Raw genomic sequence first — 27,247 nt, forward strand, 5'->3', positions numbered from 1 at the left:
TTTCTCGAGAGATGCTTCTTTTTCATGAACAGAGGCATAACTTTTAAATTTCCTTTAAAAGGTTTAGAATAGTTTCTTGTAAGTTTTTCTACGGCCACCAGGTGTAGCTCTGGACCCACAGCATCCTGGGATAAACATCTGCAAGGACTGTTTTAGAAAAGGTAAGTTTTAAATGCAGTCAAACATTTTTGTTTATTTGGATGAGGATGCAGTAAATCTTTCTTTCATCAAGATCTAAAGTAATTTAGGTTATATATTTAGTTTATTTTTCAAAAAGTCTTTGCCACAGTTTCTCTTTCCTGGGACTTGATTTTCTTACTCTATAGCCCCCCTGTCAAAAGTTTTGAGTTATAGAGCAAACATTTTTATGTTACCAGCTGTTTGAAATGAATTTTAAGAAGTTTCAAATTAGTCATGGACAGAGAAATGTTCTACTTTTTTTGTATAATGAAGGCTCATCACAACTATAATTTTTCTTTAGTGTGATTATTTAATTAATATTTATTTCTCTTTAAACTTAAACCCCATAAAGTTTGGGACTATACTTAGCACGATGACAGACATTCAATAAAAATTTGCTGAATAAAAAAAGGTAAAGAATGATTTGAAGCTTTTACTGTAGGCTATTTTGTAGGAGTTGGTAAATCTAATCCATAAGAAGTGTGCTTATCCATTTCAATTTTCTTTTTATGATAAAGGATCAACTTTAAATATCCTTCATAGTAATAAATTAGCTCATAGATGGATTTTTTTTTCCTGTTTTTAGTTGTAAAAAGAATTGTTTTTTTTAAAGGAGAGTCTACCTATGTTGAAATCCATTTTCTCCCAAAATACTTTCTCTTCTTCTTCCCCTTAAAGGAATCCTCATTTCTATGTTAGATTTCATCAACCCTCAATTCGTTTCTACATTCCAGAGAATAAAATCATGGAGACAAAAATCTAATAGTGTGGTCGAATAAATTAAACTATCTACTAGAATAACTGGAGGGAAGGATTTTCCAATTCAAACTCTTTTTGTTTTAGAGGAGAAAATATTTGATAAGCTGTTTATGAAGCTGTTTTTATTTTGTTGTTGTTGTTGTTTGTAAAATGAAGGTAGTGGGAGTAAAAGGTCTTAGGAGAATTTTAATGTAAGTAGAGATATTTTTTTCAAAGAATTTAGTGTCGTGCATTTGAATTTCTGATAGTGTGGATTCATCAAGAGAGACTATAAGAACAAACATTAGAGTTGTTTTTAGGATACTTATGTTACAGAAAGAGGGGAAATTACAGCCACACAAAATTGCTTAGCTTGAGAATTAAATTACTGATAAACAGTTTGCTTTATCACTGTATTCTGCTTTTAATGTATTCTTTCTATTGTACTTAACAAGGAGGAGCCATTATATATATTACCTGAAGGGCTGGGACTTTGAAGGTCTTACCCATCCTTAATTTCCTTGAAAGGTAATAATGTCTATATTGTATACCTGTCCTGTATACCTTCTCCTTTCTCTTTTTTCTCTCCTCTCTTCTTTCCTTATTTTTTTCTCCCTGCACCACTCCATCAATTAATCAATCAATCAACTGATCAATTATTTTTTTACAAGTTCATTTAGAGAAGGATTAGTTACTGCTGAAAGTATTAAACTGATGTTTACATTAGATATTCTGGAAACATAAAATATTTCTTGAACAACTTTATACAAAGGTATAGACTTAGGTTATTTAACATTATATTTTTATAACTGCTCAAACACTATGCAAATTAATATTTTAACAGTTATTTGCTTTTCCTTGAACATCGTGATTCATTTTTATCTGATATCAGCTCCATTTATGACCATCAATAGGTAACTGCAAATTTTGATGATGATTATTGTACTTGCCTGAGTCATGGCTTTCATCATCTCCTTCAGTCTGATTTATGATTCACAAAATTTTATTTCCACTGTATACTTTTCAATCTCACATATTCATCAACCATAGCAGCTGACAATTTGCTTTAGTAGGAAACATAGATAATTTCTTTTTGGCTGTTATAAGAATTTTTAGCTTTTTCTTTAATGTAAATAATAAACTTTATGCCCCACTAAATGATTTTTATTATCTGTTTCATAGTGTTTAAAGTCATCCTAGAGGTTACTTTCAATTTGATTATTTACTAATTAATGAGATTGACAAAATTATTTTATTGTTGTTTAGCAAGTTGGGAAGAGAGTGGTTTGTTCTAACATGATAGTAGCACATTCAGAGTAAAAATCTGAGCCAAGGTAGCCATAGATGACTTTAATATAATTAAGTAAATCCTTAGACTCTGATATAAGAGTTGATTTAAAAATGTACTTTGGTGATTATTTTAATCTACTGCTTTCAAATCTCACCTCATTTTTTGTTAAAAATTTCTGATTTCTGGAAATGTTATTTGTTTTATAATTAAAGGCTATGGTAGATTCAGTTATTACAGTGCATGGGGTAGGGTGGGTACTAGGCATTTTGTCTATGTTGTCTCATTTAATCTTCACAACAACCCTATAAAACAAGTATTATTTCTCTGTTGTAGAGGAGGAGGAAAGAAAAAGAAAAGTGAGGCATGAAAAATGAGGTTCTTGGCAAGGATCACATTTATCATCATTGAAATTATGTGTGGGACATCAGGATAGATACTGAAGACACTAAGAGGTATGAGTCTTTGTTCTAGAAAGTCTTCAGTATGGCTGCTGAGACAAGGCATATCTGTGGAAAAAATGAGACAAGGATTAATGGCTTACTCAATGCCATTAATCCTAAAGTATGTCTCCCAGAAGTGAAATGATCTTGGGATGGGCAAACTTACCTAAGACTCTATCCTAGTAGAGTCCAAAATAGAGTGCATCTCCACCACTTTTGCAAAAGTTTGTTTTGTTTACTGCCTTTACATTCTCAATAGAATTAAAATTTATTTTCTTTAATTATTTTCTTGCAATGACATGGAAGGATAGCTTCTGTACAAAAAATAAAATGTTCTTATCTGGATATCAAGCCATACATTATTTGACTACTTTGGTAAAAGAGAAGCTTTGTTATTTTCAGGTGTGAAGATAATTATTTGTTTGTTTTTCTACCACAGTTGACATTTAATATTATTTTAGATTAATTTCAGGTGTATAGCTTCAAAGTTAGGCAGTCATGTAATTTACTAAATGATCCCCCTGGTTAGTCTAGTACAAATCTGGCACTATACAGTTATTACAATATTATTGACTATATTCTCTGGGCTGTACTGTACATACCTGTGACTATTTCGTAACTACCAATCTGGATTTCTTTTTCTTTTTCTTTTTTTTTAAATTTTGTTTTTTAGATTCCACATATAACTGGGATCATATGGTATTTTTCTCTGACTTATTTCACTTAGCATAATACTTTCTGGGTCCATCCATGTTGTCACAAATGGTAAGATTTCATTTTTTTTTTTATGGCTGAGTAATATTCCATCGTATACATGTACCACATCTTCTTCATCCAACCAATCTGGACTTCTTAATCCTTTCACTGAAGATCATTTTCTTGAATGGCCGGTAGAAAGATTCATTAGTGCATATAAAGACTGAATGTTGTTTGTTTAACTTAGTTCGCTCTGGAAGGTAGGAGGGATAACAGGATTAAGTGAGGTAAGTACATTGGATTAAGAAAGTGAAACAGGAGTCTGGATTCTGAACTGTTAAATTAATGATTGAAGTTACCCAAATTAGAAGCAACTTAAAGATCAAGGTCCAGGACAAGATTAACAAAAACGATAATGCCACTCTCCCATTCCATTGCAGATGTTTTCCCATGATCCAGGATGCTTTTACCATGATAGGCTAGGTATTTAAGATATTCAGTTTCTAGGTGAAAACCCAAGGATTTGAAATTAGAGATTGCAGCAACCAGATCTAATTTGTCCAAGAGAAGATGTAAATATCTGGCACTCAGGAACAGAGAGAGCCAGGTAGCATTAGTGATAAGAACATAGGCGTTCGAACTGGAGTATAAAGATGATTTTCCTAATAACTCTTGTACTTATTTGCTGAACATATTTTCTCCAAGTATATTCAAGAAGTCTCTGCGTTGTAATACAGTGTTAAAGGGAAAATGATAAGATAATGATTTCAATAGTATTTTTTTACTGTTATAGTTCAAATATTTAAAAAATATTCAAGTAATTTAAAGAATATCAACTATAATGAATTATAAACCAAAAATTTCATGGTAGATAATAAATGTTTCAAATACATGTATCTTAGGGTCACAGGAGGTGAGTTTTAGGTGAAACTACTGTATTACCATGTAGGATTGTGGTTCTAATTCCTGTGTGTGCTTTTTCCTATACCACTAAGTAATTCACTGACAGTAGCTAGATAATCTGCAATTCAGCTAAATTCTGACACTACCCACTTGAGATAGCATCATATTCCATGGGTTAATGGTTCAGTCGCATACGTCATTCAGGATGGCTCTACAGAGTAGGCTGTATTTTAGCTGGGCCTCAAAGGATAGGAATGAGGTAGATAGATAGAAGTGATAAGTGTTCATGACGATGGAATGACAGGAACAATATTGCAGTATGGAGGGGTGTAGAGCACCAGATGTGTTTGGGGATAGGTTAAAACCAATTTGATTAAAGTAGAAGATTTGTGAAAGAAGACTATGAGTCGGAATCAGATTATACATAACTTTGAATACCGGGCTAGGGCGTCTGTTCTTTATCCTGAAGTCTTTGAGGTCTCATTTTAAATGAGGAGCAACATGGTCAGAAAAAGTATTTTCTGATCCTTCGTCTGGCTTTAGGTAGACTAGAGTGGAGGTATTCTTGTCAGGGAAAAGACTGAAGAAACAACAGTTCAGGCTTGAGGTGATTAGGATGTAAACTATGACGATGTCATGGAAATGAAAGGGAAGGGACACATTCCAAAAGACAGAATGAGAGATCACGGTGCCTGGTTGATTGGGAAGTTGAGGTAGGGAGAAGAATCAATGAATTTCACTTTAAAGAGCAGTGATACCAAAGCCAGGAAGTGATTTCGATGGGGACATAGTATCACCTTTAGGCAGGTTAAATGGTTGTAATTGCATAATATCTGAATGGAAATGATTGGCAGGCAGGCAGAGAGAAAGGCTGAACTTCAGTGTGGATAGGAAAATGAGAGCTGAAGGGCCGGTTCTGGGAGTCATCAGCTTAGAGGAAGTGGAAAGAAAACCATTATTTGTTACATGCCTACCATGTTCTAGACTCACTTAAATCTTTTGACTTACTAACAGTAGATTTTATTGGCCCATTTTATAGATAAGGAAACTAGGGCTCAGAGCAGTTAAGTAAATTTGCCTAGAATGGTTACAAAAAAAATACCAGACAATAACAGGTGTTGACAGAGATATGGAGAAATTGAAACACTTGTACATTATTGATAAGAATGTAAAATGGTACCTTGGAAAACCGTCTGGCAGTTCTCACAAAGGTTCAACATAGAGCTATCATGCGAACCAATCAAGGTGTATACCCAAGAGAAATAAAAATGTACATCTACATAAAAACTTGTGCAGAAAGTTTATGTCGGCATTATTAAGAATAGCTAAAATTTGAACACGAATGTTCTTCAACTGATGAATGATAAGTAAAATGTGGTATATCTCTATAATGGAATATAATGCAGTAATTTATTGAAAAATGAAGTACTGATACATGCTACAATATAGACTAATCTTGAAAATTCATGCTAAGTGAAAGAAGCCAGTAACAGAAGGCCACATGTTGTATGACTCCATTTATGTGAAATATCTGGAATAGACCAATCCATAAAGACAGAAAATAGAGTAGAGGTTGCCAGGGGCTTGAGGAGTTGTGGGTAAATGGGGAGCGACTGGTAATCCATGTGGAGTTTCTTTTTGGAGTGGTGAGAATATTCTAAAATTGACTGTGGCGATGAGTGCACAACTTTATGAATATACTGAAAACTATCGAATTATATACTTTAAAATGGGTGAACTTTATGGTATTTAAATGACATAGCAATAAACTGTTGAAAGTCACTCATGGTTCCACATCAAATATTTGCAAACATTTCCATTATGATAAAAAGTAAAGACAAAGAAAACACCATGAACATTAGGAATCATCGGTCAAAGGTCATCAGTGAACCGAGGTACTTTGGCTTATTATGGCTACGCAGGACCATAGACAGCAGCACACAGGTTATACCTTCTATTCCCACTTCAGTTATGATACTCTTAATACTGTGCAAATACAAATAAGCTTGAGGAAAAAGAATCTGTTAAAAGATAATTTTCAAAAAAAAGGTTAAGTCATGGTTCTCATACAGATTTAAAAATGAACATGTTAACAATTTCATTTAATTTGTTCAATAAAGGAACTAAGCAGATGTAACTGGTTCAAAAGAATATTTAAGGAAGAGATGTATTTATACAGAGCTGTAAAATAAAGACAATGATCAGGGCTAGAATCAGATAAACTGGCAGAGAGTGCTGTATATAGATAGTGCTCCACAGTGAAAGGCTAGAATCATATGACCTGGAGTAGTATCCTCTAGGCAATGCATAGTGTTCTACTGATACACACATTTTTTTTTTCCTCACCAAATGTTTGCCTCAAAGAGACTACAACGTGGCTGGAGAGTAAGGGTGGAATTACGGCAAGAATGAGTGAGGGTAAAAAGGACAAAAACATTCAACAGTTTGTGCCCAGAGCTGTAAACCAGACAGAAATGATGGAGACATATACTAGGGGGAAGAGAAAGGAAAAATTTATTGTGACGGGAGGCAATAGCTAGAGGAGCTGAAGGACACAAAAAAGGGAAGGGAAGAGTCACCTAGGGGAGAGAGAGAACTTAAATAGATGAACTGTGGCCTATACTTGATCAGATGGACATTGCCACAGAGATAGTCTGAGCTAGATCTCTGCTTTTGAAATCCAAGGCTCAGTTATTGCTTAAGAAGTGGTTTAGAAATGACTGATTTTTCAAGTGACCAAATTACTATTAACTAGTTTGCCAGCATCAGTTTACCCAATGGTTGCTTCGTCCGTTAATCATTTTATTAATTTGTTTTGTCATAACATTGGAAAATTGCTCATTTAATGAATTGATTTCCAGGGAATCAGTGTACTTCCTCCAGTCAGACCAGTTTGCCAAAGTTGAGTTGCATTTCCTAAGCTACATTCTGCATTCATTAACTTATATGTTCATTTACTGGCAGTTTTTTTAAGCATCTACTGTGTGTTGGGCACTATTCTAGAAGAGAACTTAGTAATGCTTTCATCCACTGTATAGAACACATAATTGACAAAGATATCTTATTTCTATAAAAAAGAAAATTATAAGCATTAACGTAAAATGTAAGCTACATATGAATAGAGATTTATCTTGTTCACTCTTAAAATCCTAATGCTTTAAAAAGTGCTCAAAACATGGTAGGTGCTTAATAAATATTCTTTGAATGAATTAATGAGTAAAAGAATAAGCATGTAAGTGAATGTACTTCTATTTATTACTGATATGTGCTTTATCAAAAATTTGAAAATTTGCTAAGACTAATTTCTTCTCCTTCTTTAATGATCTCTGCAAGTGTGGTGCGTGATGCTTTAGCACCTACAGAATCTAAATTTTTTGTTTCACTACTCACATTGATAAAGAGTATATCCAAACAAGCTACAACTCTATGGAATTATCTATCCATGGTTTGTGGAAAAGATGTCTCAAAAAAGATTTACATGTTTCGCCTTTAAATTCCTCAAAAAAAAATCTCAGCCTTCTTTTGGTTTAATAAGCTAATATGCATCCAATATGAATATTGGCCTCTGGCCACAACTCAAATTCTTCCATTTTTCTAGCAGTTAATGATTAATTAACTAACTAGTTAATTAATTAATTATTGGAACAGTCACATGGGAAATTGGCTAAAAACCCAACAAATATTTATAGAGCTTTTTCTGCTACCTGCATTTGTGCTAGGTAGGACTTGAAGGGGTAACGAATATACCATAGGAAGAACCCAAGGTACGAATAGGTTGCTTGACGCAGGTCACCTGTTCTTTCAACAAAGATGATTTATGAACAGGGATTAGGTCCTGAACTGACTCATAGCACTTTAATTCTTAGTGTATGTAACAGTGAGCATGGCAAGAGAGGGTGTATGATATAGTATAAAAAGAACTTTGGAATCAGACCCAAATTTGAGTAGTTGCATAGCCCTGGGTATTGTTTAAGTTCTCTGAATCTCTTCAGTAACATAATAATGATAATGTTTACTCCAGAGCGACTGGTGATTAAATGAGATAATGTAATATGAAAATCCTTTTCAAGTTGTTGCCTTTTTATATACTGACAAAACTTCCGTCCGTCTTGAGGGAGGTACGAGGGAGGGGGGAGGGGGGAGGAGGAGGAGGGAGGGAGGAGGGAGGGAGGGCGGGAGGGAGGGCGGGAGGAGGGAGGGAGGAGAGAGGAGAGCGAGAAGAGAGAGAGAGAGGGCGGGAGGGGGAGGGAGGGAGGGGGCGGAGGGGGAGGAGAGGAGGGCGAGGAGGAGAGGAGAGGAGAGAGATAGGACTACGGATTGGACGAGCCGAAGTAAGGCGGACGAAGTCCTGAATGACTTAGGCTTCTGGCCTATCGCTTCTCTCTCGCTTCTCGACCTTCTCTCACTCTCTCACTCTCTTTCTTCCCTCCCTCCCTTCCTCTCTCCCTCCTCTTTCCTTCCTTCCTTCCTTCCTTCCTTCCTTCCTTCCTTCCTTCCTTCCTTCCTTCTTTCCTTCCTTCCTTCCATCCATCAAAGTAACCATGGTGTGGTTATTCAGTGACTCCAGTTCATAAACTACTTGTGTTGTAATATGGTAAGTGGTGCCCTCAGGAGCAGTTTACTTATATAGGCTTATTTCTTATAAATTAAATAGTCTAGCAGTCTATGATCAAGGTTCCAGCTAATGGGATTTCTGGTTAGGGTATACTTCCTGGCTTGCAGATAGCTGCCTTTTTGCTGTGTGCTCACATGATCTCATTTTGTGTGTGTGTGTTCTTGGAGAGGGATGGGACAGGGAGGCAGTCCTCCATTGTCTCTTCTTATAACGACACTACACCTATTAGATCAAGACCTCATCTTTATGAAACCTCATTTATCCTTAATTGCCTCCATAAAGGCCCTATCTGCAAATATACTTACATTTGGATTAGGACTTCAAAATACGAATTGAGGGCATACACAGTTCAGTTCATAGCATAGGGTGTCTTTTTTATTCCTAAGTGCCTATGATGGCACCTGTGTTCTTTGTTCACTGTACAGAGGAACAAACATGAGTTTAGGAGTCCGCCAGAACTGGGTGTATTATCACTTACCAACTAGGTGACCTTGGGGAAGTTGCTTAAATTCTCTTAGTTCTCTTACCCGTAACATGGAAATAATACTGCTTTTTCAGAGTGTCCTGAGAGTTGCATGAATCAGCGTATGAGGAGGCTTCTGGCCCTGGGTCTGCCCGGCGATGGGTGTTTGGGAATGGGTAGTTTTGCATATTGGTATGCAGTTTGCTGATTTATAATGTTCTGTCATTGATTTCATGATTTTCACTTATGACAGCAGAGTCACCATCTACCAGCAAAATGGGAGTTACTATAGGATTCCCTGCAAAAAAAGAATAATTTTTTTCTTTCCCATGTGATTTCATGGAATGAACTGCTTTGAAACGGGGGCTGGGCTGCCCCTATATGCATATAAATATGGCTTATGTGAACTTTTTCTGTTCAAGTGTCTCATCTTCAGCTGTTCATTATTTTGTGGTCACCATTTTTGGTAGCCTGTTTCTCTAATATTTATGAAACGTCTTAAGTAAACATTGGAAAATAACAAAATGCAATACATCGCTAATAGAAAACAGCAGGGGGAAAAAGAGAAGTCGTTTTAATTTTTATTACTAATCTTTCTCTATTAAAATTCCTAATTGAGATTACGGTTATCTGCGAGAAACACAGAGAAGAAACCTGAACTAGCAACATGAACATTCTGTACAGTAGGTCTTCAACCGGGGCTTTCTGTCCTTTGAGGATTCTGTGGGTACATCTTATTTTTTCTTTTTTACTGCAATCATACATTTGTAGAATTCAAAGTAGAAGATACAGTGCATATCAATAGCAGCACTACATCAGCCTTAGTCATTTTTAAAAATTGAGAAGTTATATGGTTTCGGTATTGCTATTTTTCAAAAATATATTAGGCTTGAATATAAGCATCTCTTATGTAAGTGGAATTAAATATTTTTTTCAAGTTCAAAGTACCTGCTGAAAGAGATTCAATTTGGTTTCTGTTTTCTGTCTTTTTACTCAGTAAGGTGAGTGCAGACTGCCTCCGCTGGGTCTCTGGGTTCTTTATCTGGAGTTCTGGCAACACATGTAGGGACGGGGAATGGACGGCAATTGCTTCCCTCATGGATGGTGCAGTCCTGAATGAAAACAGCTCCTTTTCATTTGTGGAATTCTGTGCAGTCTGTATCAGAGATTGATGAGGATAGGTGGCAGTCGGGACTCTCAAATATAACATAAAGTTTAAGGTGTCTCTTACCACAAGAATCCCAGCATGGCGGAACTGGAGAGAGAGCTAAGGATCACTCAGTCCGGCTCCTTCCCTTTTAGGATCAGGAAGACGAGGGGACTTGATCCAAGTCCAGCATAGTTTGTTTCAAAGCTGGTGTTAGACTCCACCACTCCTGACCAATCATTCCATGAAATACAATTTTTTCCCCCTGAGACACTTTCTTCCTTTTATTAAAAAAAAAAATTAAGCTGTTATGGATTGAATTTTTGTGCCCAACCCTTCAAATTAATATGTTGAAGGCCTAACTCCCACCGTGGTGGTGTTTGAATGTGAGGCCTCTGGGGGGTAATTAGGTTTAGACGAGGCCATGAGGCTGGACCCCTCCATGATGGGATTAATGTTCTCACGAGAAGAGGAAGAGAGATCCAAGCTCTTTTTTTCTTTCTTTCCTGCCGTGGGAGGACACAGCTAAAAGAGGCCCTCTGCAAACCAGGAAGTCATCCTTCACCTGGGAACTGAATTGGCTGGCACCTGGATCTTGGACTAATCATCCTCCAGAACTCTGTGGTATTTTGTTATGGCATTCTGAGTAGACTAAGACTGTGGCCAATTAGATGCGTATTAGGAATAAACATAATAATTTTTAAAAGTAAAAAAAAAAAAAGTTAAACTATACCCGACTTATTTTTTTTAAAAAATAAAATGTTGAACTCAACCAATCATTCGTTCATCCAATATATTTTTTTAAAACACTATATGACAACCTTGGAATGAAGAATATTTGGCTCTAACTTTGGAGTGTAATGGAAGAGGCATATCTGTAGATACATAGTTACTCTTGACGGGTAGGCCTCATATCTGCTTTAGTCACCATTTTATCCACATTGTCTAGGGAGGGCAGAGGGCATTCAATTAGTATTTTTGAATGGTTTCAGAGAGGAGGTGATTTTTAGCTGGTTTTAATTACTCAAGTAGACTTTTCTGGAAATAAAAATGGGGAGAGGTGTGATACAGAGTCTGAGAAGACATTTTAATCTGATTCCGTGTTTTTTATTTGCCGCCGATATCTGATTAAAGCATGTGATACCCAGTGCCCATGTAGTAAGACTTTATTTTCAACTGAAGTCCCAGGATGCTAGTAACGGAACTGGAAACTGAGCTTTCTGTTCTCAAAAATCTAAAGAAACCACTGATACTTCAATCAGGAAGAAGAGAAGAGAGCGAAAAAGAAAACTGCTTCCATTTACATTTAATACCTTTTTTTTTTTTTTACATTTATTGCCTCATATAATACAACTCCGAAAAAGAGATATTGTTATTCCCATTTTACAGATGAGAAAAGCGAGACTCAGAAAGACGGACGTTTGTCCGGTGTCGCATCGGCGTTAAGTGGTGGAGCCGGAATTGGCATCCAGTTGCTTCTGACTCCCACGTGCAGCCGCCGCCCCGGGGCAGGCTCTTCCCGCGATGTCTCCTCGCCATCAGGGGTCGATGCAGTCATTGTGTGGGCAGTAAATTCCTACACACACTCCACCTGCCGTGTGTCCAGACTCTCAAATCTGGGCTCGCGTCAACTCAATGAAAACATAAATGAGAACTCCGAGTTTCTCCTACTCACCGGAAATCCATTTGGGATGAAGCTTCACGTAGTATGTTTGACAACGTAACTTACTCCTATTCTGTCGAAGAAAGGAGAGGAATTTCGGAGATGGGTAGTGGAAAGAAGCAGCAGCACAGGGTGGGAAGAAGAGGGGAAGAGAGAAACAGAAAAAAATATTTGTCAGAGAGTGGCCGGCCAGAAGGAGAATAATGTTTTCCAGGCAGGACGCCACTGGTTTTAGATGGGAAATGGCTGGGAGCTCAAGGCCAATAATGAACAGCGAAGGGCATGGAAAGCTAAAGAGGGTTTGGTATTGTATTTAAAGAGAAAATTTTTAAAAAGTTGGTGTTGTGTATGAAAATACTTTCGGCTTTATCTCCTGGGCCTCTGAGCTCCAGGATAGACCAGCTGGGCGGGGCCGGGCTGAGCAGGGATTCACTGGCCTGCAGTAGAAGTTCTGCTTCCTTGTTCTTCCCTCTGCCAGATTCTCTTCCGGCATAACCGAGAAAACTGTTCACTCTAACAATGCTTTCAGCGTTCTCTATTTGTGGAAATTTATAAGGGTACATTTGACTATATTGTATTCTAGAAATTAATTATTTAGGGTATAATTTCAGGCTCCATGATAGACCAGTTTGGGTTAACACAGCTATAGCCTTACAATCATTCAACATCAGCAACTCCTACTGTATTGTGGGCAGAGACGGCCCTAGCTGTGTTCCACGGTAACAGCTGTTTTCGGGAAATGCCAGCTGAGCTGCAGTGAGGTTTTTTTGTACCATCACTTTCCTGTAGCGCATCCTCTGTGAGAGATGGGCAAGTGAGCTAGATAGAAGCATACAGGAAAAGAGAAGATAGTGCAACCGACCATTCCCTGAGAAGCGGTCATCAGCACAGGGAGAATCCCGTAGACTGTAAGGAGAGGGATGCAGACCATCTGCGGGACCCTGGGGCAGAATGACAGCACACAGACTATCCCCGTGAGCTCCAGTTCACAGGTGGATCTGACTGCACAGGCTCATTTCTTAGGGCCATGACTATCGAGAAGGATGTATTTCACCTTCTGGAGAAGAAGCGTTCCTAGAAATAGGAGCACGTTCCTCTGTAACTGCCACCAGAGGGGAGATCACAGGCTGCAACCTGCAGACGACTTCCTTTCGGTACCAAGGGAACCAACCCAGCACCTGGCCTGTCTCTCTTCTCTGTCTACATCTTAACATCTGGCCAGAAGACCTGGAGTTTTTTTTCCTTCCCTAAGTCATTTTGACAGGCTCCTCGGGGTTTTTGGGTGGGCAACAGTCTTTGTTTTGCTGCGGTTACAGGAGCAGGCATTAGTTATACCTCAGCGCTCTGCTCGTTTTTACCAGCAGGACTACCCTCCTCATGCCACATGTATGTATGCTGTGTGTGTGTGGTGTAACTTTTTCTTTCAACTTGCTTCCTGAAATATTGCTGATACCTCTCATCTGAGTTTTTCAGTCTGACGACAGACTCTCCCTTTTGATAGACACAAGGTTGAGGATTTTTTAAATTGACAATTTATAAATAAATAGACTATAGGAAACGGGCTTGGAAATAGGCTATACCTGCTGCATGTTTAGTTCAGATAACCTTATCTACCTCTGGCCCCTGGTGCTCACTGCTTCCAACAAACATGTGTTGGTCTACTGGCTGGTTTTTTTTTTTTTTTTTTCCCACCTTAAGTAAAATACTTTTTCTCTGTGATAACCAGTTCCTGGAAATGGCAACTATGACTGAATCCACTATCCCTTTGATGTGGCAGCTATAGAAAAAAAGGAATGATTAGGCCTGTTTTGGTTTCTGATTTTTTTCCTCTTCAACTTTTAGTATAAGGTCTAAGCAAGCATTTAATAGAACCCACATGGATTTTGAAAAGGACCTCACAGGAATGGAGATGAAAGAGAAGTTGAAAATGTCAAATTTAGCTTCCTTGTTGCCTAGCCTTTAGCGTGAGATGCCTTCTTGCAACCACCTGCATCAAGAGGAGAACTCTGACAGAAAGCTCTGCCTCAGTATCTTGATAAACTCGCCCTGGGAAAAGTTCCTGACAAAGTGGCAGTGGAAGTCCTGCCCCTTATCATCCTCAGGGCCTATGACAGAGGCAGGGATTTGATAAGGGGAGGGTGTTTATCCCCGCCTCCTCCACAGCTTGTTGACTTCTGGGACCCCACTTCAGATCCGGGCGTAGATCTTAGCTCTGCGGGCAGGACTGACCTTACCCTGGGGCCGGCAGGGGTTGGGGGCATCGGTGCTGCCAGCTTTAGCTTTACAGTCAAGCTCAGAGTGGCCAACAGTGCCGAGGCAAGTGGCAGCTGTCTCCACATCTGGTCCTGGAGCAGCTTTGTGTCCCCCTTGAGTGTGACTGCATTGTGAGCACGGGAGCTGTGTTCTCCAGGGGTTGCTCGTTTGGGCCGTTTGCACGTCAGGCTCGATAGCCTTGCTTCTCTGACATTTCCCAGGTTCACATTGCAGTCTGGTGCCTGCAGGTTTTAGATCAGTAATTTCTGGATCCTGTTTCTGAGTCTTTAAAATTTCAAAGGCCTTCGAGCTTGGGCTGTACGACCTTTTCCTCTGAGCCGCCTCACCTTGTGTGTCTGGCTGCCCGTCTCTCTCTCTCCTTCTCTGTCTCCCCCTCCCCGCCCATCTCCTGAGTTGGTTTCTGTTATCTTCTTGAGCATGGCGTTGCTTCTTTCAGCAGAGATAAATAAATAATACATAATTTCCATTTTATGAATAATACATGCTCAGAGTAAGACCAAAGTTTTTTTGAGATGTGAAAGTAGAAAGAAGATTTAAAAAAATCCAAAATTCCATTATGAAAAAAAATGACTTTCTCCTTCCTGAATCTTTTTACTAGCCAGACTAAATATTGGTATTTCATTCATAAATATAGGCATGTCAGATCCCCTCACGCAAGGGCAGCTTCATAACTAAGGGAGACAGGGGTGCAGTGGAGAGTGTAGACGGATCTGGGTTTGCAACTTAACCTCTTTGAGCCTCGATTTCCTCATGAGTAAAGTAAGAATAAAGTATGATTGTTGGGAGTATGAAATATTAGAGTAAAAGCTATGCAAGGAGAGCCTTTCATAGGAAAGGTATTCAACACATGGTGCAAGGATTACAAAGCAGAAAAGCATCTTTGGGCTGTTGCGTGAAGGGCAGGCAATGGAGGTGCTTCGGGCTGAGGCGAGGGAGACGTGCGAGGAAGAAGCCAGCTGGGCAGAGGGGTCAGGGCACATCTGGTTCCACTCCGAAGGAGGCTCACGTAGCTGCTGCACAGACTGAGTGCGGAGCCCCAAATGCTGTTTCGTTTGAGAAATCTTCCCCAACAATCCTTCCCGTGAGGAGCGGGGAATCCCTTCTCCCTCTCTGTTCCTGCAGCATTTTGTGGCTTTATTCATGGGTTTCTCACTTTATAAAATTTAAAAATTGATGTCTAGATCCCTCACATGCCTGTGAATTTCTCCAGGATAGGGATAACGTTGCACTCTCTTTGTATCTTCAAAGGTTCCCAGTCCAGTGATCGTTGGATATGGGGATAGACGGATATGTCCATGTGTAATGCACATTACCATCAGTGCAAGTAAAGCTTTGCTGTCTGAGGATGCTTGGGGGCAGCGGGAATATGTGCCTGGGTTTCTTTTTTCTTTCTTTCTTCTTTTTTTTTTTTTTGCAGGGGTTGGGGGGTGGGGTACACGGTACAGCAGAAGAAAAGGAGGACAGACTCTAGAATGGAGAGAGACTACGTTCTGATTATGGATGACTGTTCTATGTATTTGAAGTACATATAAACGTCCCTTTCGGTTTCAACCCTCATTCAGGATTTCTGAAAAATCCATAAGGATTCAGCGCTCTTAAACTTTTCCACTGAAAAATATTCCAAGGCAAAGTAGAGCGACCACTAGCCTGGTTAGGGTTGGGGAAAGTGGGGGCCGGAGTCAGAACCTGAGACTTCCTGCAGCAAGCTCACACGTTTTTTTTTTTTTTTTCGTTTAATCTTTAAAATTCATAGATACTTTTCATTAGGCATCATAATACGTCCAACTTGGTTTTATGCCAAATTATGTTTTAAGCTACTTTTTTTTTTCTTTCACATCTTTTCCCTCTTCAAGTCTCTCAGTAAAATTAATTGAACTTTAGGAAGACGCGCCGTATTCGTGCCTGGCTTGGCGCTCCTCCTGGCTCCCCACGTCCCACCAGCAGGTAAGAGGGGCGCCCCGGGCCTGGTGCACTTTCCTGCCGTGGTAAATGTGGGGATTCGATTATTTGAGGAGTGAGGTTCCTAAGCCTCTAGGTGATGAGTTCTCCCTCCTGGAAACGTTTGACACGTGAGGTGCAACTCCGGAAACAAAACCTAACGCACCTGCGTGAGTGCGGGAGCGTCGGCCTCCTCGCTTTATGTTACGTAGCTGTGTGTTGCATCAGAACTGATCCCGTCTTCTCTGGAAGACATTGTTTGTTATGGGACCATCACCATATTGACCCACAATTCTTCATAATTTCCCTTTTCTCTTAGGACAGAAAGAAGAAAAATTGGGCTAGCTGTAAGTTTCATGGGGGTCAAGTGCCGAGAACTTGTGTCATAGGGGAAGAGCTTGACATGGGGAGAGTCTTTCTTTCCATCCCAGCTTATACCCTTGGTACCACCAGGAAATAGAAGAGAATTGAAAGAAAACAGCTTTGGTTAGAGCATATGTAAAGTATCATAGACCTGAGAAGGAGCCTCGAGAGTCCTTTTTGCTCCCTTTATAAATTTGATGAGCAGAATCTAATAGATCATATGTGTACTTCCTCTTTAAGAGAAGAAAATTAAACAATGCAGGTTATAGTTTCCAATGTATGGTGTGTGTGTGTGTGTGTGTGTGTTACAAATCTAAGCCCCAGCTCTGATCTCAGTACCTTACCTGTAAGAGCTGCCTATGCCCAGTGGAAAAAAAACTTCACATCCAATTGGGAGAACAAGTAAGGGTCGCCTAATTTACCTCTTAGGAAGTGACATTCAGGGCTAGACATGATGTTTAAAGTGAATGACAAGAAAGAGACAGCCACGCAGAGACTGGGGCCAGAGCATTCTGCGCAGAGGGAGCAGCACGTGAAAGGTCTAAGACGGGATGCAGTACGGCCTGGTGGTTGAACAGAGATGGGAGAGGGGAGGGAGGAATGCCATGATGCCAGGAAGGCAGAGACTGTGCTGAGCATAATTCCAAGCACACAATGCATCATCATCATCATCATCATCATTATTATTTGCTCTGGGTTTTTCTACGTGAACAAGCAGAGGATGTAAATGGCCAGAAGAGGGGAGGCTTGCCTTTATTGTAGGGCACGAGCCAGAACTGAGAATTGCAGGCAAACGAAAGCACTGCCTGGACCAGGTTGAAGCTTCCTCTCACCCACCCTGCGGGCTTTACCCAGGGGTTTGCTGCTCTGGATGAGTTGTGAATCCAGCGAAGTTATCTTTAAAAGAATCATTATGTGTCTGTCTGGCTATTTCCTTATTGTATTCCAGTTGATCTCGTGGATGTTAACAAAAAAGGTTTCATAACCGACGGCCCAATTTAGGAAATAAGCGAGAAGTGGATGGGCAGGGAGAGAGGTGGTGGGAACCTGGAGAGGCTGTGGGTGCCCGTCTGTGGGGTCCCTGCCACCTCAGGCCCCCGTTATGTTCTCTCTTAGATCCTGGGGAGAAACATGTAACCACTAACACGCTTGCCTTACGTGTGTTTCTTTCAAACTCAGGAGAGAATGGACTTGGCTCTTCCGATGAAGGGTGGACTAGGAACAGGCAAATCCAACTGAAGCACGAGCCCTTTTTTCTTACCCTACTCTCCCTTGGCTTGGACTTCTGGGAAGTAGCTGTCTAAATCCAAAATGGCAGCCCTCCCAGCTTCCCAGAGAGGAGGGGTGGGAAATCGAGGGGAGCAGACTGTGGCTTGTGCTCCTAACTGTGAGGAGAGGGTTCCAGGGAGGAGCTGGAGCACTGCCTGCCTCACACCACCGCCGCCCTGTGTACTGATGGAGGTAGGAAGGCTTCGTCGGGGAGCCTGCAGCCCTGCCCGGTTAACAGCCGTCGCTCCTCTTCTCCCTGTCTGCTTGCGAGAAGTTTCTGCTGTCTGATATTTGCCCTTCTGAAAACACGGCATTTTCTGTGGAATAGTGGGCGCTGCATGCCATCGGTTTTCCCTGAGAGGCTGAGTTATATTCTTGTCCTCCCTGGGAGCTAATAGCTCCTCTGGCTTCCAAGATCTTAAAGTTGTCAGTAATCACAGTGAGGACGGAGTGGGAGGAGAATGTAATATGGTCCCACGTGTTCTGTAGGTTCACGTATATGCATACAGGATGCCCAGGAAAAGGTCTGGAAGGTTACACGCCAAGTGATAACCTCTGGAGAGGCAGCAGAAGAACCAGAATTGGGGTTATCAAAGGGGATGTTGCCTTAGTATTTAAGTTTTTATAAGGAGAATGGAGGAGAAGGATGAGGCTGCTGTGCTGGTATCTGAGCCGTGGACCAGGGATGGGAATGGGTAATGAGTCCAGGGTGCAGACGGGGTTGGGAGTTGTGGGAAATGGATAACTAGGGTTGTGTTGATGGCTTTGAAAGTCAGGCAGAAGTGAGGCTTGCTGTGGTTGGCATTTAAATTTCTTGGGCAGAAGAATCATGCCATATAAAATGTTTGTGGATGAAATAAATATAGAATTTGATTAATGCATATTGACTTGATTTGGAAAGGGAAATAAATTATTAGGTGACTGTGTCCAAACTGCCAATACAGAGTGTGCATCTCAAGCAGAGAATCTTTAGTTTACGGGTTTATGCTCTGTGTTCTTTACTTCCAGTTCTTTGGCGTCTGAGGATTGCTTACTTCTCAGGAGAAATGTTTGGCCCCAGGGAACCCTAAGATGACCAGAGTGCATGTTTCCCAAGCTGTGTTTCAAGGAACACAGTCTTTAAGAGAGATAAGGCTATTTGTCCAAATATATTTGGAAGAGAGAGTATACCACACATTGCTCTTGAAAGATCACCGTGTATTTTGGAATATTAAAGGCTCCGAGAAGTCTTTCAAGAAAGAAGTTCAGAAGTTAGACAGTCTTCAGAGGAGGTATGATTAGCAGCTCACTAATGACAGCAAGAATCCATTCCAGATATTTCGCACAAATTTCATACTAAAGATGGTTTTCCTTATGGTTACCAGATGCCTATCCCTGACAGTTGGGACCTCATGCTTCCTTATTCGTGTCTGGCAGAGGGAAGGAGAATGAAAGAACTTTTCTTTCAATTATGAGATACAAGTCTGTCCCTTCAGTCTGATTGGATTAACTCAAGTCACAAAGGTCACCAGAAGAACACCACGTACTGATTTCCTCAGACTAACCAGACGCACCCCCAGAAGCAGGGGATGGCGTTCGCTTCCTTGAAGCACATAATTGTGTGGAGGCATGGATGCTTGGAAAAGAAGCCAGGGTTCTGTAGGGATGGAGGGCAGGGCGAGGATGACAGAAGCATGAGAGACCTAAGCGATGCAACTGGGAGGCCCTCAGTGTGCGAGAGGCAGCGGGTGGCGGGGGCACTGGCCAAGGGTGCCACACGGGGCCAGAGGAGAAAAGGATGCTTGACAGAGCCACAGGCTGCTGTGTGCAGTTGTGGCTCAGGACTTTCTATTTTGAAGATTTATTCAAAATTCTGTCACGTATGGAGTGATTTGGAATTTTGGAGAATTTGAGGAAGATTAAAATGCTGCTGAACTTTAAAGAGAACTAAATAAAGAACAAAGCAGCAGGAAGCGCCGTGTGCGGAATACGGATGGGCTTCTTTTTTCCTCAAGGGTGCCGGGCACGAAAAGTTTCAAATGGCAATTTATTTCCTTTACAGACAGTTTCCCCCTAAAATATTCGTCTATCAAGGCTCTCAGAAATGACTACCAGAAGTTGCAAAATGAGTGACTAACTTAATTCGACGACCTAAAGTGTTTTCCTTATCTTTCTGCCTGTGACTCAGGAGTGAGTAAATGTTAGGGTAGAGCCTTCTGGCACCGGAATACCTAACTCCTACCTCATCTAATTAGACACTTACCAGTGTTTATTCTGAAGACTGGTATTTCAGCTTAGTCTTTTCTGATGTAATGTGAAAAACTGAGGTTTTCCTGTGGTAAATGCCTGAATAACAGCTAACAATGATGTTTGTGCAGTCATTTCATATTCTGCATCTATTGGGATATACATGACTATAACAAATGTATAATGAATATATAGACTGTATAGAGGAGTGCTGATGAATTTGTGAGGAAGACTCTTTATGAGTGTCATATACTTTACATTGTAAGGTTGTCTACCCCCATGTGTGTATAAATCAAAATTTCAAATAAACTGAATCATTTTCAAAAGTACCAGGGACACTCGCTAGTAAAGGAGCTCAATGGGTAAATGATTTTACAAAGTGAATCTGCATTGATTTTCCTTTTATGTAATATAATTTCCACGTAGGTCTTGCTTAGAGGAGTACTCTTGATACAACTGTGTCATTCGGAAACTCAAAGGTGAAAAATCACAGGAAGGCTCTAAGTTCATGGTAAATTTGATAGGGCAGCAAGCACTCTGCTGAGCTCTTAAGAAACACACACCAGTTTTTAGGACACCTGTAAGGCGAAGAGAATAAAGAAAGAATCAGATGATTATGTTTTGAGGCAGTGTTTCCACTTTTTACAAGTGTAAAATTTGGTTCTTATGAGGTGAGCTTTAGGTTTCCCTATAGGCTTCCTCCTGAACCTTAAATATTAACAACTTCTTGGGGAGAGAACAAGGAAACGCGAAAGCAGACATTAAATGTGACCCAAGGACTCAGACTTTTGAAGGGATGGTGAGGTTTGTAATAAACACCTTCAAACACAGTCAAATTATACAATGGTTGAGGGAGGAAAAATAGGAAAGTTAGAGTCTCCAAAGAATTTATTCTTATTGCGGGTGGAGGAGATGGGAGCTGAGATGGAGAGGTATTACAATTACTTTTCCAAGCACAAATTTGTTTTCCTCAAAGATTCTGTGATGTCTCTGTAAGGCCTGCATACTCCACCTTCAAAATAAGAATCCGTGCTGGGGCCTGCAGGGTGCTCTTACTAACAGGGTTTATTATCTTCCTTGGGTATGTAGGGACAGAAAAAAAATGTTGACAGACAGAGCTCTAGAAGTGTGAAGATTCTGTCAAGGTCAGAAGGAAACAAGAAAACATCTATTTCTATGACTCTGCTTTGAGGCAGCACTGGAACTTTTGCGATGGGACTATGTGAAACTCCCAATATTTTTTGAAGCCCCGAGAGACGGAAGCAGTGGTTGGGATGGAGGCGGGCAATAGCTATTTAAAAATTGTTGGCATTTTTTTCTATTTTCATAGAGATGAAAATCTGACTTGATTTGAAGGCAGATTTCTCCTTTAACAACAAAAGCAATATTTCAAAAGAATTCTGGTTGTGTAAAGATAAAGGCAGGAACCTCTTCTAGAGCGTAAAGATTGAATGCAATCAGAAGCTAAACCTGCTTCTGTTTAAAGTAAATGCGTAAAGTAAACCGTGGAAATGAATTTCATCTTCAGTTGGGTGGAATAGCAGGATATTTTGATTGGGAAAGGTGCATAAAAGCTTTTCTTCCTTTGAAAGGACCCAGGAGAAGAGATTTGGCCCACGAGGTCTTGGTAGGGGACTTGGCAGCAGGCTGCAGGTCAAGGACTAAGGAGGGAGGGTAAAGCCCAGAGCTGGCGAGGCGTGGCCTGTGGACCTGGGGCATCCAAATGTGATATTCGGGCTGATGGCTTGTGCTTGGAGCAGTGACAGACTTGTGTGCTGCCCAGCCCCCAGTGAGATTCTTGTTTGCTGGTCTTGCCTGGGTGCCAGGGCTGGACCTGCACCTATGGGGAGCCAGGCAGCACTGACAGTGGTGTGGAAAAACAAGTCCAAGGAGTGGGCTGAGGTGGCAACTGGAACACTTTCTTTTGCGTCAACTCTGGAGACAGGACTGTTTGCTCAGATACCACCTCCAGTCCTAGAAAAACAGGTTTTTGTCCTCACCTCAGTCAATGGTTGTCTTCCTGAGTCCTCATTTCTTGCCTGGGCCAACCTCTTCCCAGGATGACTGGCAATGGTAGCATCTGCCACCTTCAGGGAAAGCCCCTCTCTCACTTACGGCAATAGAGTTGGACCCGAATACCCTGATGAGAAAAATCACAGAAGAGAGTGACACCCCGAAATAGACCGACTCCCTGTGTGGGTGAAGTGAGTTATCCGGTTGGCCGGCAATGGCCTTTGGTCCAGTTTTTCAGCTGGGGAGCTAATCTATCCAGCCCAGGTCTTGGGGGCAGGAGTCTTCTTCCTCCTCTGTCCAAGACAGTGGCAGAGCGGGGACCCAGCCTGCTTTATCATCCCTTCAGGTTGGCTGTCCTTGAGTTGATTATGAGTTAGGTAGCCGGGGCCTTGTCTTCCAACCTCGCTTTACTTATAATAAAGGTGGTATTTTGTGCTCCGTCTCTACTTCTGTTATTTTATTTCTTAATTGGTTTAAGACTCAGGCAGGAAAGGAACTCTATTAGACTCTCTCAAAACCCTGCAAGTCCTGCCAATGACTGACTTTGTAAATTGGGGCAAACTACTTTGTTTCTCTCTTTCTCCATCTGAAAAGGAGCTGTAACAATGGCCACTGGATAAGGGTAAAAAAAAAGTGGTAGAAATTATTGGCCAGGAGATATAATGGTTGGCTCCACCCCCTGCTAATATTATAATCATTGTTTGACAACATTTTCTAAATCTTTTCCCAGAACCTTGCTGCCGTGACGCACTGATTCGTTTTGGCTGGCACCATATGCTCCCATCTGCTGGGAGTGGTGTAATTGCTCTCAGTCATCCACATCGAGCACCCACAGCTAATTCGCAGGGAAAGGCTCCAGCATTGTGGACCCAAATATAACTTGTTCGTCGATTTGCCCCTGTGAAAGGGGGTCCAGGCACTGAGCATGCCTCTCCCTCTTGTCGTGGGGATTGGTCGCAGTTCAGCAGGCATTCAGCTCTAGCTTTTCATGGCTACGAGCAAGGATAGACCTTCTTCCTCTGCAAAAAGAACTTTGCTCTGAGTCTTAGAATGAGATCACTTATTGGATCTTTGTTGCCTATACACTTGGTTTATTGTTTTCACTGCTGATTGTTATGGGTTCAAATTCTAGCTCAAAGCCCTCGGTAGCATGTGACTGTGCTACTTAACCTCTCTGAGATGGCATTTTTTTTTCATTTGTAATATGGGGCAGGTACCTACTTTGCAGGGTATTGTGAAGATTTCGATTAGGGCAGGTAAGTGAAGCACTTAGCACAGTACATGGTTAATAGTAAATGTTTAATCAACAGTAACAAGAATGCCTTTTTTTTTTTTTTTTTTAACTAGAATGCCTATTCTTTGTATGTAGAGCAATTACGAAGACTAATGATTTTTTCTAACTTTCTCCACATGCGTTTGTAGTCTGGAAGCTTACTCCTCAAATTATGGTCCTTGGCACAGCAGGTGTTTATAATCTGCAGAGAAAACATGTGTTCTGATAAAGTATCCTACATGCTGAAGTATTCAGTCGTATGAGATTTAGGTTCTTTCTTGCCAGGGTCAGTTTGGCTATTGATGCAGCCGATACGTGCAATATCCTTGTTGCAGGAATTTCAGGGACGCCCGGCTTAGTGGAGATTGCCACATTAAAAGTGAATTCCCCAAGTGAACAGTTCTTAATGCAAATAAGTTTAAAATAAGATAGTCATATTGTAGAGATGAGAAAACTTGGGCGAAGGGATTAATATTTCAGTGAGTAGCATTAGTTGGCAGTTTGCACACATGCACATGCGTGTATGTGTGTGGTCAGGTTCCAGATGGCAGTTGCTCTTCCACGTTTGAAGCATTTGGTCGGGACAGGAATGGCAGGGTGAAAGTATTCTGGGCTCTGCTCTCAGTGAGTTAATTAGCAGATAAATAATTAGAACACACTTGTGGAGTTAAAACAATGTACAGCTGAGAAGTAGTAGTTTAGGATGCAGGCCAAATGGGCCATCCCAACCATGAGCATTATTGAAATTCTGAGGAGGGGCTGTCACGTCTCAGTGGGTCACCCCTGGTCACTCTGGCCTCCTTGCTCAGCCTGGCCCGCACCTCACATCAGGCAAGCTTCCGCCCCAGGGCTTCTCGCACTTTCTTTTTTCATTGCCCAGAACACTCTTCCCAGGTGTCTGCCTGACCTTCCCTCAGCTCCTCAGGTCTGCTCACACGTCTCCTTCTCAATTGGGCCTTTTTCTGACTATTCTATTTAAGACAACAACATCGCCCACTCCCCACTCCTTATCCTTTCCTGAATTTTTTTCTGTAGCACCGTCAACTGCATGGTATGTGTTTTCTTCTTCTTCTTCTTATTTTTTTTTGCTTATATTCTGTCTTCCCCATTGGAATATAAAGTCATGAAGCATGGATTTTTGATTGCTCTGTGCTATGCTCTATCTCCAGACCCTAGAAGAGTTCCTGTCACACATTAGAGACTCAGTACATATTTGTTGAATGAATGGTAACTTCACATGCTCCCTCATTTTTCTGAAACCCTGCAAATCAGTTATTTTGTATTTTAGAGATGAAGAAGCTAAGACTGGGAGAGGCTAAGTACCTGTCCACAGTCACATAAGCTATTAAGTGGCAGACACAAGTCAATTGAACCTCTACTGGGTAGGACAGAATTTGCTTGTCTATAGACAAAGATTATTTTGCATTGCTATCAGTTACCTATACTTTATGGACTTGAGAAATAGTTGCTCGCATAAACTCAGAACCTGATAACACAGAAGAGTGAGTTATAGATAACGCATAGTTTTCCATTGAACACAAATTGTTTTCTATAGCAATAAGAGCTACTCTCTCCTTCTGGTTTCCTGTTCTGCTAATTTCTCATAGATCTATTAGCTTGAATTGTTGCTTTTTCACCTCTGTGCTCCTTAGCTGGATTTTTTTTTTTGTGGGAAAGACCAAAAATGTAAACTTTTCAGATATTTAAGGCCATGGGAGCAGGGAACATTTTGATTAGTAAATATACAGTAACTTTTTTTCTTTATCTGTATTATTTTGGTATTACGGGGCCAAAAGAAAGTGTGCCTGTCAAAAATACAGATTCCCAGATTGTCCTTTCCTTCATGACCTGGATCCCGCAGGCCTGGGGTAGAGCATAGACATCTGAATGTTTGACAGGAGCCCCATGTGGGTAAGGTCTATGAGTCCCTAACTGGAAGAAACTTCAGAGTCCTTGGGTTTGGCTCACAGAGCAGTCTGAAATTTCAATGTTCCTTTGCTGAAAATAGATGTTGAAGGATGGCCCTTTATTAAATTTACTGATTTGTATTTGGAGATGGTATTTGTACAGATTCCTTATATAGTTTGGTTAGTATGTGGGAGTAAAATTTTCTAGATGTAGAGTTATAATAGGGGGGAAAATGGCTCCCTAAAAGATATCCACATCCTAACCTCTGGAACCTGTAGATGTTACTTTATTGGGAAATACAGTCTATGCAGATTTGATTTAAATTAAGGATCTTGTGGTGAGATTATTTTGTATTACGCCATCGTGAGTGTCCTCATAAGAGATGGAGCAGAGAGATTTGACACACACATAGGGGTGAAGGCGATGCACAGATGGAGGAAGAGACTGGCCACGGCCAAGGCGAGCCAGCAGCCACCAGACTCTGGAAGACACGAGGAACGTATTCTGCCCTCCAGCATCTGGAGGGAGTGTGGTTCTGCCAACACCTCGATTTCAGTCCAGTGAACCAGATTCTGGACATTTGGCTTCCAGAACTGTGAGAGATTAAATTTCTGTTGTTCTAAATTTGTGGCGATCTGTAACAACAGCCACAGGAAACTACTAACACAGGGCTCCTTCAACTTCGTAGCGCATATCGAAGACCTAGGAAATGAGATGCAACTGGGAACCGTATTCAGTGGGTCTGGTGTGGTTCCCTAGATGTGGCTGTATTTCTAAGAAGGCTCCTTGATGATGCTGATGTTGCAGGTCTGCAGGCCACACTCTGAGGAGCAGGTTTGCTGCGAGGATAAATATAGAGGAAAGATGGACATTAAGATGCTTACTAAAGAGAGAAATTAGGCAGTTTTATCAAAGTTTTCTAAGCCCATTCATGTCATATCTAATTCCTTCAATCATGTCATATTTCCACTGACAAAGGGAAGACCAGAATTCAGGCAACTGCCCAGATAATTGAGATAAAAAATAATTAGACGATGGCCTCATTTCCGCTCTGCCAATAGAGACCTGGCTAAAAATGGTATGTGACCATTTTAAAGTAACAGAGTGATAATTGCTTCAGCAGTCACATCTGTGATGTGTCATCATTTTCTGAGTGCCAGTAGACATTTCTGAACCTATTGAGAATGAGCGTGGGTGCAGAGGGTTCATTTAATTTTCAAAGCCATAATAGCTGAAATTAAAAAGAACCCCGACTTGTGGGTAATTCTAATGCTCAGTGTTGAGGAGTTTTAACTCTGTCATCTAAAACTGATTTAGCACAACGTTGTTTGGTTAGCACTGGTCTTGGTGTGGTTTTTAATTTGGTTTTTATCTTCCACTTAAAGTGTTATGGTATTGAACAGCCAAGGAGGAAGAACTGATTTATTAAATAATAAGGGACAAAGTACAAATGAAAAGGCCAGAGGACAATGGTGATACTCGGGTGATGTTGAAATATAGGACTTCCCTTAGAGAACTGCCTCTAGTCTTTTTGGAGGTGGGACATTTTGGAAATTTGATTTTGGGTTCTCGCTTCCTTCTTCATCATTCCCCTCTAGAAAGCCTTGAGGGTGTTCAGTAGCATTCTTTTTTTTTTTTTTTGTGGCAATATACATAATATTTACCCTCTGAACCATTTTAAAATGTACAGTTTAATAACATTAAGTACATTTACACTTTCATGCATTCATCACTATCCATTTTAAAAACTTTTTCACTGTCCCAAGCAGAAACTCTGTACCCATTAAACAGTGACTCTTCATTCCTCCTCCTCCAGCCCCTGGTAAGCACTATTTTACTTTCTCTCT

General features: G+C 40.7%; 1 long non-coding RNA gene across 1 annotated transcript; it reads left to right on the plus strand.

The window, feature by feature from the left end:
* On the plus strand, nucleotides 1-2,801 carry LOC107518109. The gene is made up of 3 exons (XR_001598740.2): nucleotides 1-161; nucleotides 1,374-1,446; nucleotides 2,543-2,801. It is a non-coding gene; the product is annotated as an uncharacterized LOC107518109 (long non-coding RNA).
* Nucleotides 2,802-27,247: the final 24,446 nt, after the last annotated feature.

Source organism: Rousettus aegyptiacus, unplaced genomic scaffold, assembly GCF_014176215.1.
Source record: "Rousettus aegyptiacus isolate mRouAeg1 unplaced genomic scaffold, mRouAeg1.p scaffold_m13_p_13, whole genome shotgun sequence".
NCBI lineage: Eukaryota > Metazoa > Chordata > Mammalia > Chiroptera > Pteropodidae > Rousettus > Rousettus aegyptiacus.